The sequence below is a fragment of the Talpa occidentalis genome, unplaced genomic scaffold (assembly GCF_014898055.3).
Source record: "Talpa occidentalis isolate TD23 unplaced genomic scaffold, MPIMG_talOcc4v2.1, whole genome shotgun sequence".
NCBI lineage: Eukaryota > Metazoa > Chordata > Mammalia > Eulipotyphla > Talpidae > Talpa > Talpa occidentalis.
This window is the reverse complement of record NW_026555331.1, coordinates 3,976,240-3,990,416: the sequence shown is the minus strand read 5'-3', so window position 1 is coordinate 3,990,416 and position 14,177 is coordinate 3,976,240. Positions and strand designations below refer to the sequence as shown.

Sequence of the window (14,177 nt, the reverse complement as noted above, 5' to 3'; positions counted from 1 at the left end):
AGGCAGAGGTGCAAGAGAGCCGCCCTCCCGCCAGCAGAGCGCAGAGACGAAAGGCGGGTGGGGCCTCGGAGCCTCACAGGGACACCTACAGGCCTCGGGGTCATCCTCGGGGCCCAGGGTGGGGGGCAGGGTGTGTGGAGAAAAGGTGAATCTAGACAAGATATTCTGGGGTGAAAACCTGCAGAAAAATAGAAGGGTTTGGAAAAGGCCAAGAAATCCTGGCTTGTTTAAGGCCAGCTCGTGGCAGAAAGAGAAACTGGGCCAGGGCAACCCCAGGCTACGGGGCAGGGCCCCGCTGGGGCTGCAGAGACCGACGCTGCTCTTGAAAGTCCAGGTGCTGCTCAGGGCCCAGAGGTCAAGGGCTCGCGAGGCAGGGAGCGGTGCGCTTCCGCTGGCCCTGGGCCCTGCCACCCGGCAACCACGTGGGGCATGGGCAGAGCAGGAGTGGGGGGGCCACGAGCCTCCAGCAGCCCTGAACATCCAGTCCTGAGGGGCAGCGGTGGGGTATCATGGTGTCATGGGCGTGACAGGAACACCCAGGGTGGCAGTGAGCACGCGACACCTACACAGCACACTCAGGGTGAGCGGGTGCCCCAAGGGCCCTGGCTCGAGATGCCAGGAGAGTGGGGAGTTGCCAGGAAGACCCTGAAGGCACCCAGGAATCTGCGGGTGCCAGACGCTGCCAGGGGCAGGGCTGCAGAGATGAGTGGACTCCAAGTCACCCTGCACCGAGGGCCTCTCAGGGACCAGCTGAGCCCCGGATCTCCCTGCTTAATTCTGTGACCAGCAGCCTCAGGCCGCTGAGGAGAAAGGGCCAGAGAGGGCGGGTAAGGGACCCAGGAGGCTCAGCAGAGCAGGGCACCAGGTTGCTGCTGCGCCAGCTGTTGCGCGCACAGGTGGCTCCCGCTGGCCAAGGGGGAGGGCCCCAGCAGGGCCCGGGCGCTGCCCGACTCAGCCTCTCACCTGCAAAGGCTGGGGGCGCGGCCAACTGCAGGGCACGCTCCAGACGTCCCACAGGTAGAACCACGCCAGCCCTTGATTCTGCCAGCAAGACCCGGGATCTGCTCCTCAAAGGCGGTAACTCATCAGGGCCTGTTTAAGGTTGTCAGAAGGAGACGTGTGAGCCACGGCACCAGCACACGACAGGCCGACCAAGAACTCTCTCAGGTCCCCTCCACCTGCCTTCATGGGATGGCATCCAAGACAAAGCAGTTGGTCTGGGACACCCGGGGGTATCCAGAAAACCGGGGACCCAACAGACCTCAAGCAGGCAGCTGCGACTTGCCTCCACGCAGTCACCCCGCTGCTGAGGGGCCATCGCTGCTCAAACAGGCGCGGTGGGAGAGGGCCCACGCAAAGCAGCACCCCACCTCCGCCTCCACCCCACAGGCTCACTGCTTCCTCCTGAGCCGACATGCGCCTCCCCTCCAAGGGGCCCTCCGCGGTAACCCCATGCAGCTGATGACCAGGCTGAGCCCCCACGTGGGCGTCCTTCTGAAGCCAGCGCCTCCCGCTGAGGCCAAACAGCTCGTGCACCCCCATTTCCCCATACGCGTGTGCCCGCAGAGACGTGCAGTCAGAGCCCACACCAGCTCCCGGAGGTCCCCACTTCTCGTCGATAAAATGGAGATACCACTGCTGCTGCCACGTGGCGGGCACCCATGAACCCACAGGAGCCGGGCCCCTGTGGGTTATGAGGTCTCACAGACACTTAGGGGGAGGGGGTGGCAGGACCCCAGCACTCCAAGGCACTACCCTGTGCTAATAGTGACCGACCCATCAGGACCCCATAACTAGAACCCCCAAGTTCACCACACTCCACTGGGAATATGCCCGGCTTGCGTGGCCACACAGAAGCCCCCCAGGCTCCTCCCGCACAGCCTCCTTAGGGGACATCAGAGCTGAGTGGCTGGGCAGCTACTGTCCGGAGCACCCCGGACTCCCGCAGGTGTGGAAGAGGCACCACAGAAGGGAAGGGACACCCCCAGCCCTCAGGGGAGCCCTCTGGCTCAGAAGCATGAGGGGGCTGGGGGCCCAGACCAGGCCTGAAGGGTGGGCGGGACCCAACCCCTCTGTGGACAGATTCTGACAAACCACGAGAAAACCCACATTCAAAGTGTCAGAAAGTAGCTTCCAACATGGCACCACAGTCCGGCAGCCCCCGGGGCACATCCGCAGCGCTTCCAGACTCTGCAGACACAGGACTTAATCAGATACCTGCTGAACCCCACAGCCGCAAACCGACGCCATCCCCGGCGCTTATCAGCCCCCAGCCCCGCGGTGACACGGTGGCTCAAACCGTCAGGAATTAGCCAGGACAGATAACCGGCGGCGGGCGGCCAAGGCCAGGACTCGGGCAGCGGGCGCTCCAGCCATGGCCCGGGAGCAGCTCGGTCAGTAGTGGAACCGCCACTGGCCGGCTCACTGTTGAAAAGACAGTTGCCGTTTTCTGCAACGTTTGATGAGTGTTCAACGTCGCTTCATTTTGTGGAATACTAGTGTTTTCCACACTTGCACACGGGCAGCCCTGCAGAGAAAAACGACACCCCAATATTGCTGAAGCACATATGTGCTCAATGCCCCTGTACCCCAGCTCTGCACACAGAGAGAGGTGCATCACCCTGGGTCCCACAGAACCCCCGCCCCCCCAGACACGGCCCTGCCCCCCGCCCTGCCTCAGACGTCTCCCTGGCTTCTGGACGCTCTCCCCATCCCCGTTCCTGTGTGTCCTTTCCAAGTTGCTTCAAAGACTGATAAAACTCCAACTGCAGAAGTGGGTGACGGGTGCCAGGGAGAGCAGTAGCGGGGGGCGGGGCCGCTGTACTACTTACTTCTTTTCTTCTGGTGCTTGAAAACATCCTCAGTGAACACTTTCTCAAAGCACCGTGCACCCTGGTCACCCCTGGCCTGCCCCAGCGCCCAGGCCCCGCCTGCACACCTCCTGCAGGGCCAGCGCCTGTCTGTGGTCCAGACGGCCCCGTCCCTTCCACAGCCACTCTTGGCCAAAGGACGGCGGCTGACGCCAAGATCGAAGTGGGCCCCAAAGAACGCCCGCGAGCCCAACGACCAGCACCAAGAACCAAATGGACCCTAGGTGGTGTCGCCTCCCCCCGGGGGGCAGGGTGTGCGCACGCAGGCCCACCTCCCTTCCAGCAACACCCCAGAGCAGAACCCTAAGATTGCCACTTTCCACTTCTAAGCAGGGGTAGCCCAGAGCCGGACCCTGGATTCACACCCAGGCTTGGCCACCGGCTGGGGGGCTTTGGACAAGTCACTGAACCTCCCCGGGCTGCCTTTCCCTTGTCTATAAAGTCCAGAAAGCACCACCGGGCAGCCCGCCCAGGGCTGTGTCAGGGAGCCTGGCTGAGGACTGGGCACAGGCCCCGCCCTCCGTGTGTCCTTTCCCGGGGCCTGCGCAGTGCCAGGGACAAAGCCCAGGGCACTCCCAGGTTATAACACAGCCGCCGCAGAGCCGAGCAGCGGGCAGCTTCCTAGTCACGGTCTGAACCGGGGAGGGCCCAGGCTGGGAAGAAAATGTCCTGCTGAAGAATCAAGGGCCAGGCCCCGCCCTTCCTCTTAAGAATTAAAAACACTTTAGACATCTGAATAATTCGGGGACGAGCTGGACAAGTTCTGAACAGCCCCAAGTTCTGTCCGCTTCCCCGCCGTCCCACGGGGCGCCCAGGGTCCTGCCGGCAGACGCAGGCAGCACTCACAACGGCCTCACAAGGGCATTCCTCCCGGTCCCAGATCCGGCTCCATCCAGCAGAGGGTGGTGGTGTGCAGGGCTGAGGGGAGGGCTCCCACCGCAACTTCTGATGCGAACTGTTTCATAGGAGCAACACAAACCGCTCCCTGGTTCTAGCACCCCACTCTCGGGCTTCTCTGGGGTAGGTCTGCATACTGGACTGAAGCCCCAGGTGAGGACGGGATTCCTCCAACAGCCCTGGAGGTCCCGTTCTCCACGGTGCTTAAGAACCGGCAACCTGGATTTCTGGATCATCGCCCAAAATGGCAAGGTGTAACGAGAGGCTGCTGTGCGCCCTGGGGGGGGCCCGCCCTGCCACAGGACCCTGCAGCCTGGCCCGCCGGCTCACCACCGCCCAGCTGACCGCGCGATTCCCAGACCATGCGCTTGGACTGGCGCCTATCTTCGCTGACCCCTAGGAATGGAGGCAGTGCCAGCGACCCGCTGAGGCGTCCTGTCCCCAAACATACTCAAGTCCAAATCCGAGGCGCAGCCTCCTTAAGGGGCCTTGTCTGAGGACGGCGACCAGGTGAGAACTGCAGCTGATCCAGGCACCAAAATCCAATGGCTTGGCCAGGGCCCTCTCTCTTCCCCCACAAAACTGGATTAAGCCCCAGCCCCTACTTACTTAGAATTTCCCAGTTACGTCATAACACGATCGCCTGATACCAAGTTCTACAGCTCTCGCCCCGAAGCACTTTCTATTCCTGGGTGAAAATGAAGCAATATGTTGTTTTTCAATTGCTGCTTATTTTCAATCAAATTTCCATTGACTTTCAATAGTAACTTCATATTCTGAGAGCGTGTGTCTCCAGCTTACTTGCTAGGCCCAGCCAGTGCTTTCAAACACGACATCTGAGCAGGCTCCTGGGAACTGGCATCACCTCTGCGCGCGTGCGCGCTCGGGCACACGCACGCACACACACACACACACACACACATGCCTGTCCCCCACCCGGCGAGGCAGGACTCCTGGCTCACTGCGGCGCCGCAGGCTGGCTGCATCCCTGCGGTGAGTGCTGTAGCATCGAAAGCCCAGACTTTTTGCTTCTAACACCTCTTCCTGCAAAATTAAAATTTAACTCAAGGCACCATTCCACGGGCTTAAATTTTAACCCCACCAAATAAAAACATATTGCCACTGCCCACGTACCTTTAAGAAACATTACATCTCTTGCCCTTTAACACAGTTAGTCTAAAAAATACTGATGTCCTAACTTAATGAAGTGGCAGGTGCTTCACCCCTCCAGCCACACACGGGGAAGAGGCCCCCTAAAACATGTGCGCAATCACAGCGGCGTCCCGGGGCTCTCGGGCGGGCGACTTGACTGCACGCGGCGCCCAGTGCGCCGTCTGCACCTGTGCACATTAGTAAAGTGCAACTGGCAGAGAGGTGCCCAGGGGACAAGTCTGCGCCCACAGTGCCCCCACAAGGTCTCCTTCACCACCTCCCTCCCCCCAGACAGTGAGGCACACCCCTCATGGAATGTTCTAGTGGCAAGAACATACCTGCCTCCGAGGACAGTTCAATAATTTCTTTCACTGAGGCACTTTGAAGTCCCCACCCAGCTCGTTGAGACACACCTTTCCACTGTACTTTTATTTTGTGCATTCATTAATTAATTATTAAGAGCAATGAGGCAATCGTCTGATTTTGAGTTGACAATTACAATGACCAAAAAAAATTTCTTGGAATTGACTTAACGCAGCTTTCTGATCACCAAAAGGTGTTAAAATTGTAGTTTCTATACATACTTTTGTCACAGAGACGTGTGAGATGGTCAGTGAGACCCAGGCGCAGAGCACCCCTGCACGAAGCCGTGGGGCGCACACAAGCTTACGAGAAGAGGACGCGAGACTTCCCGCCATTCAGCCGCCGCAGGCACTGAGCAGGCCACGCCTGCACGGTCTTAGAGAGTGGCAGGTAGTGTTTCCCCGGGACGCCTTTACGAGCGCAACAGAACAGTTACTTACACTACACTAGCAATTACATCCCTTCCAGTTACTCAAAAGTAGCACGAAAAAGTTTCACCGTCAACTTGAAAACGTGCCCACGGTTTTTCAAAGTTATTTTACAAAACACAAACATGCTTTAAAAAGGCATCCGGACAGACGAGCTCGCCTCTCGTGGAGATGTCAAAATAACTCAAAGGAACTGACAGAAAACTATCCCCTTTCCATTCCAAGCCAAGAACACGCTACATTATTTCCCTAAAACAACAGCTGAGAGTCAGCGGCCGGGAGCTGCGGAGTTGGTTCAACGCGCCACAGGGCCGCACCTGCGGAGGCCTGGCCATGCCGCCCGGCCGAGCCCTCCTTATCTGCTTAAAGGGTGCCCGAGATTACTCTTTCTCTGAAAAGGGAAGAATTAGGTTGGCGGCCAATGTGACCATCTGAGGACTCCCAGGCAGGACCCCAGAGAGCCCCTCCAGGCAAGCCCAACAGCTGGCGGGCCCCCAGGCCCGGGTGGGAAGGCCCTCTCCGCACAGCAGAAAGAAGCGCCTCTGGGGCGGCACTGGCACTGGCTCAGGAATGCAGTTTTCCTCACTGCCAGCAAAATCCTTCAACAGGTTTGGGAGGATGAAAACACCAACGACCTCGGCCTAAACAACGCTTCCCTCTCCTGGGCGTCAGCCAAGAGGAGGTAGGAGGGCAAGGGAGCCGGGCTCACTAACGTGAACCAGCCCTGCCAAGCCTCCCACTGGAGGGGACCCCGCCTCTGGGCAGCGAGCACCCTCATTCCTGCACCTGGGGGCAAATGCCCAGCAGAACGAGCGTGCTCCGGGGGTGTCCCAGACTCGCTGCCGAGAAGGCGGCCTGCCACGCTGACCGCAGCCCCTTGGAAAGAGGAGAAACCCTGTTCCCTTCTGAGGCTCCAAAGGGGCCACACAGAGCTCTGAGCATCCCCTCCTACCTCGGAGCGCTGCATCACCCCCCTCGGCCTCACCGAGTCACTGCCCAGCCTCCGAGCAAGGCCGTCCTGGTGGCAGAGGTGGAGCCCAGGCCCACGCGCTGCTGCCCGCGGCCCCCGTGTGAACGGATGCTGGTCGGAAAGGAAAACACTCAGTGACAGGAAAACAGTAGTGGATTATGGCGCTGCCTGAGAAGTCTGCGGGCATTTTCATCTTCTGAATACACCTCCTTAAAAGTCACTTGCCGCGGAAGCCAATTCCTATACCGTCAGCCCCCTGGACGCGCCAGCACTAGTGGGTCCCGCCGCGGAGACGGGTCAGGTTGACTAGGGCCAGCTTCCTCCTGATGTTAGGGCCGCGAGGCTTCCTTCACACACACATTAAAAAGGCCCACTATCTCCCGCTCGCTCACTGAAAGTATTTCACGAAGGCTTAGCATTTGATACCTTGGGAAAAAAATAAAAAGAGGCCACTCGAAGCACATTTTTAAAGTTCCACATTTAAAAAGGTCCTTGTTCATTGATTTCGGTGGGGTAATTAAGCTAATCTAAACAAGGGGACCTTGTCAGGGCGCTGGTGGGGGAGGGGCAGCGGGGGCCTCCCTGGAGCCCCTGAGCCCCTGAGCACAGTGGCACCCGCGCAGCCCCTGCTCCCGGGCTCGCTCACCCCTTCCCTCTCTGGGGCCACTCTTCTCCAGGGAGGCTTCCTTCCCCGTCCAGCTGAAACACTCCTGTTTCCCGGCTAGGACGAGGCAAGCCCCCGATGGTCTTTCACTGAGTTGTCTTTGGGATTGTGCTGTGATTAAAAAAAAGAAATCTGGGGAGCCGGGGGCGGGGGGCAGCCTAGAGCAGCAGCCTCCCCACCGCACTAGAAGCACAGCTCCTGGTGCACCCCAGCTCGCAAATCAAACTGGGCTCTGCCAGGGCTGTTGCCGAGGAGGGCACTGGCCCTTCGGATGTCTACCACCTCTGGGGCTCGCCAGCCCCCCTCACTCAGTGCCAGGTGACAGGCTGCCAGTCAGGGAGCCACCCTTGCCGCCACACTGGACTGGCTGGGAGAGGGCAGAGGGTGCAGCCAGCGCAACGACCAACAGGCACCCCAGTCAGAAAGTAACAGCCACAGCCAGGATCCCAGCGGGCCCTGCGTCTTGTCCTACAGTCCCTCTGACAAAGCAGGTGAGACCATCACAACAGCAAAAGGCCTGGGCACCGCTCGGATGCCTGCTCGGCTCCTCTCCATCGCAGAAAGGAGGAGTTGCCTTTGCCGCAGCCTCTCCTCCCCTGCAGACCTGCAGGACGGAGGCGGGATCTCGGCTGCGCACGAGGGCAGCGCCCGGAGGCCGGGCTCCTCCCGCCCCTGCCCACCTCCCCTCCTCTCCCATAAGCAAAGTTGCAGGAGAGCGCCCAGGATGTAAATCGCTAAGAGCCACCTTGGAAGTCGTCCAGTTCAATCTCTGCTCTGCCTTCTGGATGCGACAGGGGCCAAGGCTGCAGCGGTGCCTCCGCAAGGGAAGCAGGCGTCCTCACCCACCCCAGGAGCTGGCCGGGCAGCCTCCCTGGGGAGTCCTGCTCCACACAGACCCACCACTAAATACCTAATATGCATTTCAAATGCATCTCAAAGGAGCCACCACTTTTCTTTACAGCTGCTGCCCATAAAAACAATTAGGCGGAATGACATTCCGGATTTTTAAGACAACCTATTCTGCCCCCCCCCACCCCCAAGCACGGGGGTGCTTTATCAAGCCTGGGCCTTCCCACCTGGGGCCTGCAAGGCTCCAGGCCACCTTCTCCTCTCACTCTGCAGAATCTCTCCCAGGTGTTGAACAAACTCTTACTCTTTCTTTTGAGGCATGATGCATCTCCAGCAGAAAAGTGAGAGAATGATTCACACTCCTGAAAGGAGGCTCGGAGGCTCTGCCTCTAATGCCCGACCATTTGTCTCACCCCCCATCCAACCAAACCTCCCAGGCTTTTCTACTATAAGGGCAAAACAGGAGTGGTGATGGGCTCCCCCACACCCCTGCTGTCTGTGGATGAGGAGTCACGGTGACAGAAGTGCAGGCACCCTTCTGCGGAGAGCCAGGCTTCCCCGACAGTCGTCTGGCCCCGCCACAGCAGCTTCACTCGCCCCCTTCTAAGCCCTCCTCCCTGCCCAGGCCCCGGGCAGGGAGCCGCCCCAATAACCAGGAACCAGGAGGCCGTTTTGCAGGAGTCAGCTGAGGTATGCCGCGGGGCCCAGGCTGACCCATCGGTGCCCCCTCTGGAAAAACAATCTCCAGCTCCCTAGGAGAGGAAAGGCCCCTCCAAGCCCCCCCCCCTTCTAGAATCGCCGATCCAGCTCACCCAGGGCTCCTGCTTTTATCACCCTCCCCCATCTTAACATTCCCCCCAAAAGCCCCGGGAGCCCGCGAGAGCAGCACACCTCGGGGGAGCGGGGCAAGCGCCAGAGCCGCGGAGGCCGCGGCCGTGGGGAAGGGAGAGCGGCCGCGGGCCGGGCCGGGGTCCGCGCGGGGCGCGGGAGGCGCCGCCCCCCCCCCGGCAGGCTCGGCCGCGGGAAGCGCGGGGCTCCGGGCGGGCAGCCGCGGGCGAGGGTCGCTCCGGCGGGGCCGGGGCCGGCGGGAAGTTGGCGGCCGGGGGCGGGCCGGGCCGGCGGGCGAGGGCAGAGGCGGCGCGCGGCCCGGGTGCAGCGAGCGGGGGGCGGGCGGGGGGCGCCCGAGGGGGCGGGCGGGGGGCGGGGGCGGCGCCCCGACGGGGCGGCGGGCGCGCGGAGGCCGGCGGCGGCGGGCGGCGGCAGGTGCGGCCCCAGGTGCGGGCGGCGGCCGCTCACCTGTCTCCTCGGCCGGGGCCGCGGGGGCGGCGGCGCGGCGGGGCGGCCGGGCCGGGCCGGCGGGGGCGGCGGGGGCGCGGGCCCCGGCGCGGCGCGGCGGGGCGGGGCGGCCGGCGGCGGGGCTCCTCGGCCGGCCGGCCGGCGGTCAGTCAGCGGCGGCGGGCGCGGAGGGGGCGCTGGAGGCTGCGGCCGGCGCGGGGACAACGCCGCTTTATCGGGTCGGAAACAGCCGCTGCGCGCCGCTTCCGCTGACGCAGCGCCGCGCGCTCATGACTATGCAGCGGCCGCGCCGGCGGGGCGGGGCGGGGCCGGGCCGCGCGCGCCCATTGGCCGCGGCGCGCCCCGCCCCCCGGAGCCCCGCCCCGTCGCCCAGGCCCCGCCCCGCGCGGCCCGCCCCCCCCCCCCCCCGCCCGCCCCCCGCCCCGCGCGGCCCCGCCGCCCGCTCCCCCCACGCCCCCCGCCCCCCACGCACGCCCCCGCCCCCACCGCACGCCCCCGCCCCCCACCGCACGCCCCCCCACGCACGCCCACCACCCTCGGCCCGACGCCCCCACCGCTCGTCCCCCCACGCCCCCCGCCCTTCCGCACGGTCCCCTGCCCCCCGCCCCGCACGCCCCCGCCCGCGGGCTGGAGCGCAAGCCCCTCGCGGGGAGCCCCGGCCCGGGTCGCTGGGGAGGGGGAGCCCGCACCCCGCCGCCGGCCGTCACCGCGCCCTCCCTCCCTGCAGCCCGCCTCGCGGAGGGCCCGGGAGCTGGACACGCGCCCCCTCCCCTCCCCCCGCCCGGCTGGACCCCGCAGGGGCGCCCCCCCACGGCGCCGCGGACTCACCCGCAGCCTCGACCTCCCCCTCAGCCCCCCTCGCCCGCAGACCCGGATCCGCGCCCCCTTCCAGCCCGCGGGCCTGGAGGGCCGCGCTGACCCCGGACCCGAGCGCCGGGCCCCGCGGTCTCCCCGAAGCAGAACGAGGTTACCCCGGGATGGGCCCTGGGAACTGAAGGAACAGGCGGGAGGACAGCGGGGCAGGCGGGGAGATGTGACAGCCCCGCAGTCCCGGCCAGGCCCCCCTGGTTCTGACCCGGTTCCTCTCCTCCCGGAGCCTGGGGCCGCGCCTCGGGCAGGAGCGCACGGCGTCTGCAGGCGCCGCCGCGGGCTCGGGCACGGGGTGTGCGGCCTCCGGAGCAGCCCGGTGGGAGCGGCTGACAGTGCCGAGCGCTGCGCGGCCGTGGAGCCACCGGAACGCCCTCCTCGCGGCGGGAAGCCGAGGGCAGCGCCGCCTTGGGGATCTGCTCAAAGGACCCGCTGTGTGCAAACCCCAAGACCCCGGCGCCCTCCTGGGCGCACACTTCTGTGATCTGCTCCTAGCAGTCTTGGCCAAAAACTGGAAACGCTCACGGATCACAGCACCGATGCGCGTGTCAGGATGCAGCCACAGGGTGACACCGCGGCAATGACAGAGTCTGCAACTGTGCACCACGTGGGTGACCATCACACGCAGCTCTGAGCCAAAAAAAAAAGCCAGACGCTTATAAAACATGGCGAGCACATATAGGGGGGTAGACATCGGGCCTTGGAGGGAGGGTGTCAGAGCCAGGAAGGGGACATCCGGGAGCGTGGGGTGCTGGTGTGTTGTTTGTTGGGCGAGATGCTGGTCAACAGGTGTGTTCGGTTGGGCAGTTGCTCCAGGTTAGCTCTTGTGCTGTCCGTGCTTGTCAGTGTGTGCGAGCCCACAGGAAGGTTCCTGAGGTGTCAGTGCTGTGCGCATCAAGAGCCTGCGCTCTGCTCACGGAGCCCGCCTGCCACCGCTGGGCCTCCTGCGGCTGGAGGACGGAGGCAGAATCGATTCGGTCTCACTGTGTGCCAAGTGCGTGACCTTGGGTGCCTTGACCTTTGTAGTCCTGGGCTGCAAATCATCCTTCTAGCAACGTCTACTTGCAAGTCGTGGTAAGGATCAAATGCTTGCTTAAAAGACTTGCTGTGGGGCCTCCCTGGTGGCGCAGCGGTTGAGCGCTGGGCTGCGAAGCTGCCCACAGCCTCTGCAGCGCCGGTTCGATCCCTGGCCACTGGGAGAGGGTCCCACATGGCGAGCAGACCTCTCCTGCCGCCCGCTGCTCCCCTCAGCAGTGTGCTTCAGTCCTTCTGCCTGCTCTGCTCCCTGCTCTGGCTCTGGTGAATTCTCTCACCCTCCCGTGCTTCTGACTGTACACAGTGCTTGTATAAATAAAGAAATAAATCTTTAAAAAAAAAAAAAAAAAAAAAAAGACTTGCTGTGGCAGGAACACAGAGCGAGGACTTACGAGCTTTAGTCACTAAACACTCAATGCTGGTATTTATTGAGTCGTCCTCACTTCATTCATTTAGCAACCAGTTCTGAGAGCCTGCCATGGGCTGCGTGTGCTGCGCCGTTCTCTGCGGGCTGGGGAGGAGGTGCACCCTCCTGGAGGATCCGCAGTGGAATGAGAAACGCAGAGATGGGAGCGCTGGCTCGCCGCTGCAGCTGCGGGCCCAGCACCGGCTCTGACTCCGGGAGGTTCCAGAAATGTTTCTGAAAGGGTAAATAAATGCATGGATCTAACAATATACAAGTTTTCATGTGCATGAAATGTAAAAGGCAGCTTCTAAGTCTGGTGTGGAAACATCAGATTAAGTTACTTCTGTAATCTGGAGCTGAACACAGATTGGCAGAAAGCAAAGTTAGGGAAAGGCATCGCCCTGAGGGGCGTGCACCCTAGTGCTGCATGTGTGCCCTAACGTGTATGTGTGAGTCCACGCACACCAAGGCCGGGGTCTCCGCCGCTCTGCCAGCAGCCCAGCCCAGCCCAGCCCTCTGGGGCCGCACCCCGCTGCTGCCCAGGGTGTGAGCTGCACCTTGTATCTGCTCAGGCCCCTGCTTCCAATGGGATGGAACAAGGTGGAGCCTTTGGGAAGCGATTAGGTGGCCAGCACTAAGCCCTATGCTGGGGTCATGCCCTTATAGAAGAGAATTGGCTTTCTCTCTTGGTGCCCACCCACCAGGGAAGGCAACAGGGGACATGATCAGAAAGAGGACACTCCCCGGAGCCCGTTTGTGCTGGCGGCCTGATCTTAGACTTCCAGCCTCTGGAATGTGGGATGTGAGAAGTAAGTGTTGTTTGAGCTGCCCACTCCGTGCTGTTCCGCTTGAGCAGCCGGAGGGCTAGGTGTGCCTGCGGCCTGTGGCCCCACCATCCAGCGAGCGTCAGACTGGGGCCCGAAGACTCCGCACGGCTTCTCCTCTCCACATCCGTGAATGGCTGGGCCGCCGTGCTGGCAGAAGTGCCCTGGCACAAGGGAGGGCCTCTTGCCCTGGAGTCAGAAAGATGGGGGCTCTGGTCTGGCTCCAGAGCAGGACGTGACTGGATACTTCCTTGTCACAGGTGTGCAACCTGGGCATCACGCAGGCTGTGCCCAGAGCGCTCCAGGCTTGGCTATTGCTCTGCTGCCACCGTCTCTGAAATGGCAGTCATTGTTAACAAGTAGGGGCCGCGAGGGTGGTGCTCTTCTCAACCTCCAGGGATGTTATGGGAATGCCAGGGATGACCACCTGTCATTGGTTGTGTGTCCTTGCTCTCCCCTCCTCACCTGTGGACCCTTGGAGCAGGGTGGTGTCACTCACCTTCCTAGACGCCCAAAGTCTAAGCAATAATCATAAAATGGTAAGCTTGGCCATTTCTGGAGGCTTGCCAGGAAACACCTCCTCCAGGAAGCCCTCCTAGCTGTCCTGCTTCAGAAGAGAGAGTAGATCTCTTCCACCGACTCTAAGGCACTCTGCCCTTTCATGGCTCACCCGCAATTGTCACTGGGTATTGTCTGTCTCCCTAGTGATCTTCGAGCTTGGTCCAAGTGGCTGGTGCCAGGGCAGAGCTCCTGCTGCCTTCCAGAGCCTGCCCACTGCAGAGCTGCAGACATGTCCGGATGAAGAGAAAGACAGGGAAAGAGAGAGAAAAGGGTCCCTGCATGGCCAGTGGAGGGTCCCCGGATCCCCAAACAACAGGAGTCAAGTGTGGCACGGCTGGCTCTCCGTGCGTTCCTGCCAGCCACAACGTGGACCTTGGTCCAGGGAGCCTACCCATATCAGGGCCCCTACAGCAGGCGACCCTGAGACCTTTGGCACCTGACCCTGGTGCTGGGAGGCGGGGCGCGCGGGCCAGTGTCCCAGCCCAGACCGTCTCCTCGTGGATGCCTGCCCTGCTTGCGTGCAAACCTCTCCTGTGTTTGGAAGCAGCACTCTTCGCGCAGCTCCCGCGGGCTGTCAGCGCCCGGTTTATCACCAGGTATTTCTGAGCGCCAGCCCAGAGCCAGGCCCCCTTCCAGTTACCAGGGCGCTGACTTCTAGCTGTGTCTGCCTGACAGCCGCCTCCCTCCCCTACCCCCCACTTCCCTGGAAGCCCTTGCTTGGGTGTGGTGGTGAAAGCAGGGAGCACAGGGGCCAGAACCCCAGCCCTGCCATGTACTGCTGCACTGGGGAAAATGCCAAATCCATGTAAGCCCCGGGGCAGAAGAAAAAGATGGGGGACGTCCTGAGATGGGGGACTGGGCCCACACCCTGCAGCTTCCAACTCCTAAGCAAGATCAAGCCCCGCCAACTGCCAATGAAGGAGCTTGAGACCCTGGTGTCTTGGGCAGAGGGCACCTTCAGGGTATCCCCACCCATAGGAACAAGTCAATGGCGG

General features: G+C 62.4%; 1 protein-coding gene across 1 annotated transcript in view; it reads right to left on the bottom strand.

The window, feature by feature from the left end:
* The window catches only part of SLC45A4 (solute carrier family 45 member 4), a 38,892-nt gene extending 36,272 nt beyond the window's left edge, over window positions 1–2,620 (bottom strand). The window contains exon 1 of the mRNA XM_037498659.2: window positions 964–2,620. The gene's annotated coding sequence lies outside the window, so the exon portion shown is untranslated. The remainder of the gene's footprint in view (window positions 1–963) is intronic.
* Window positions 2,621–14,177: the final 11,557 nt, after the last annotated feature.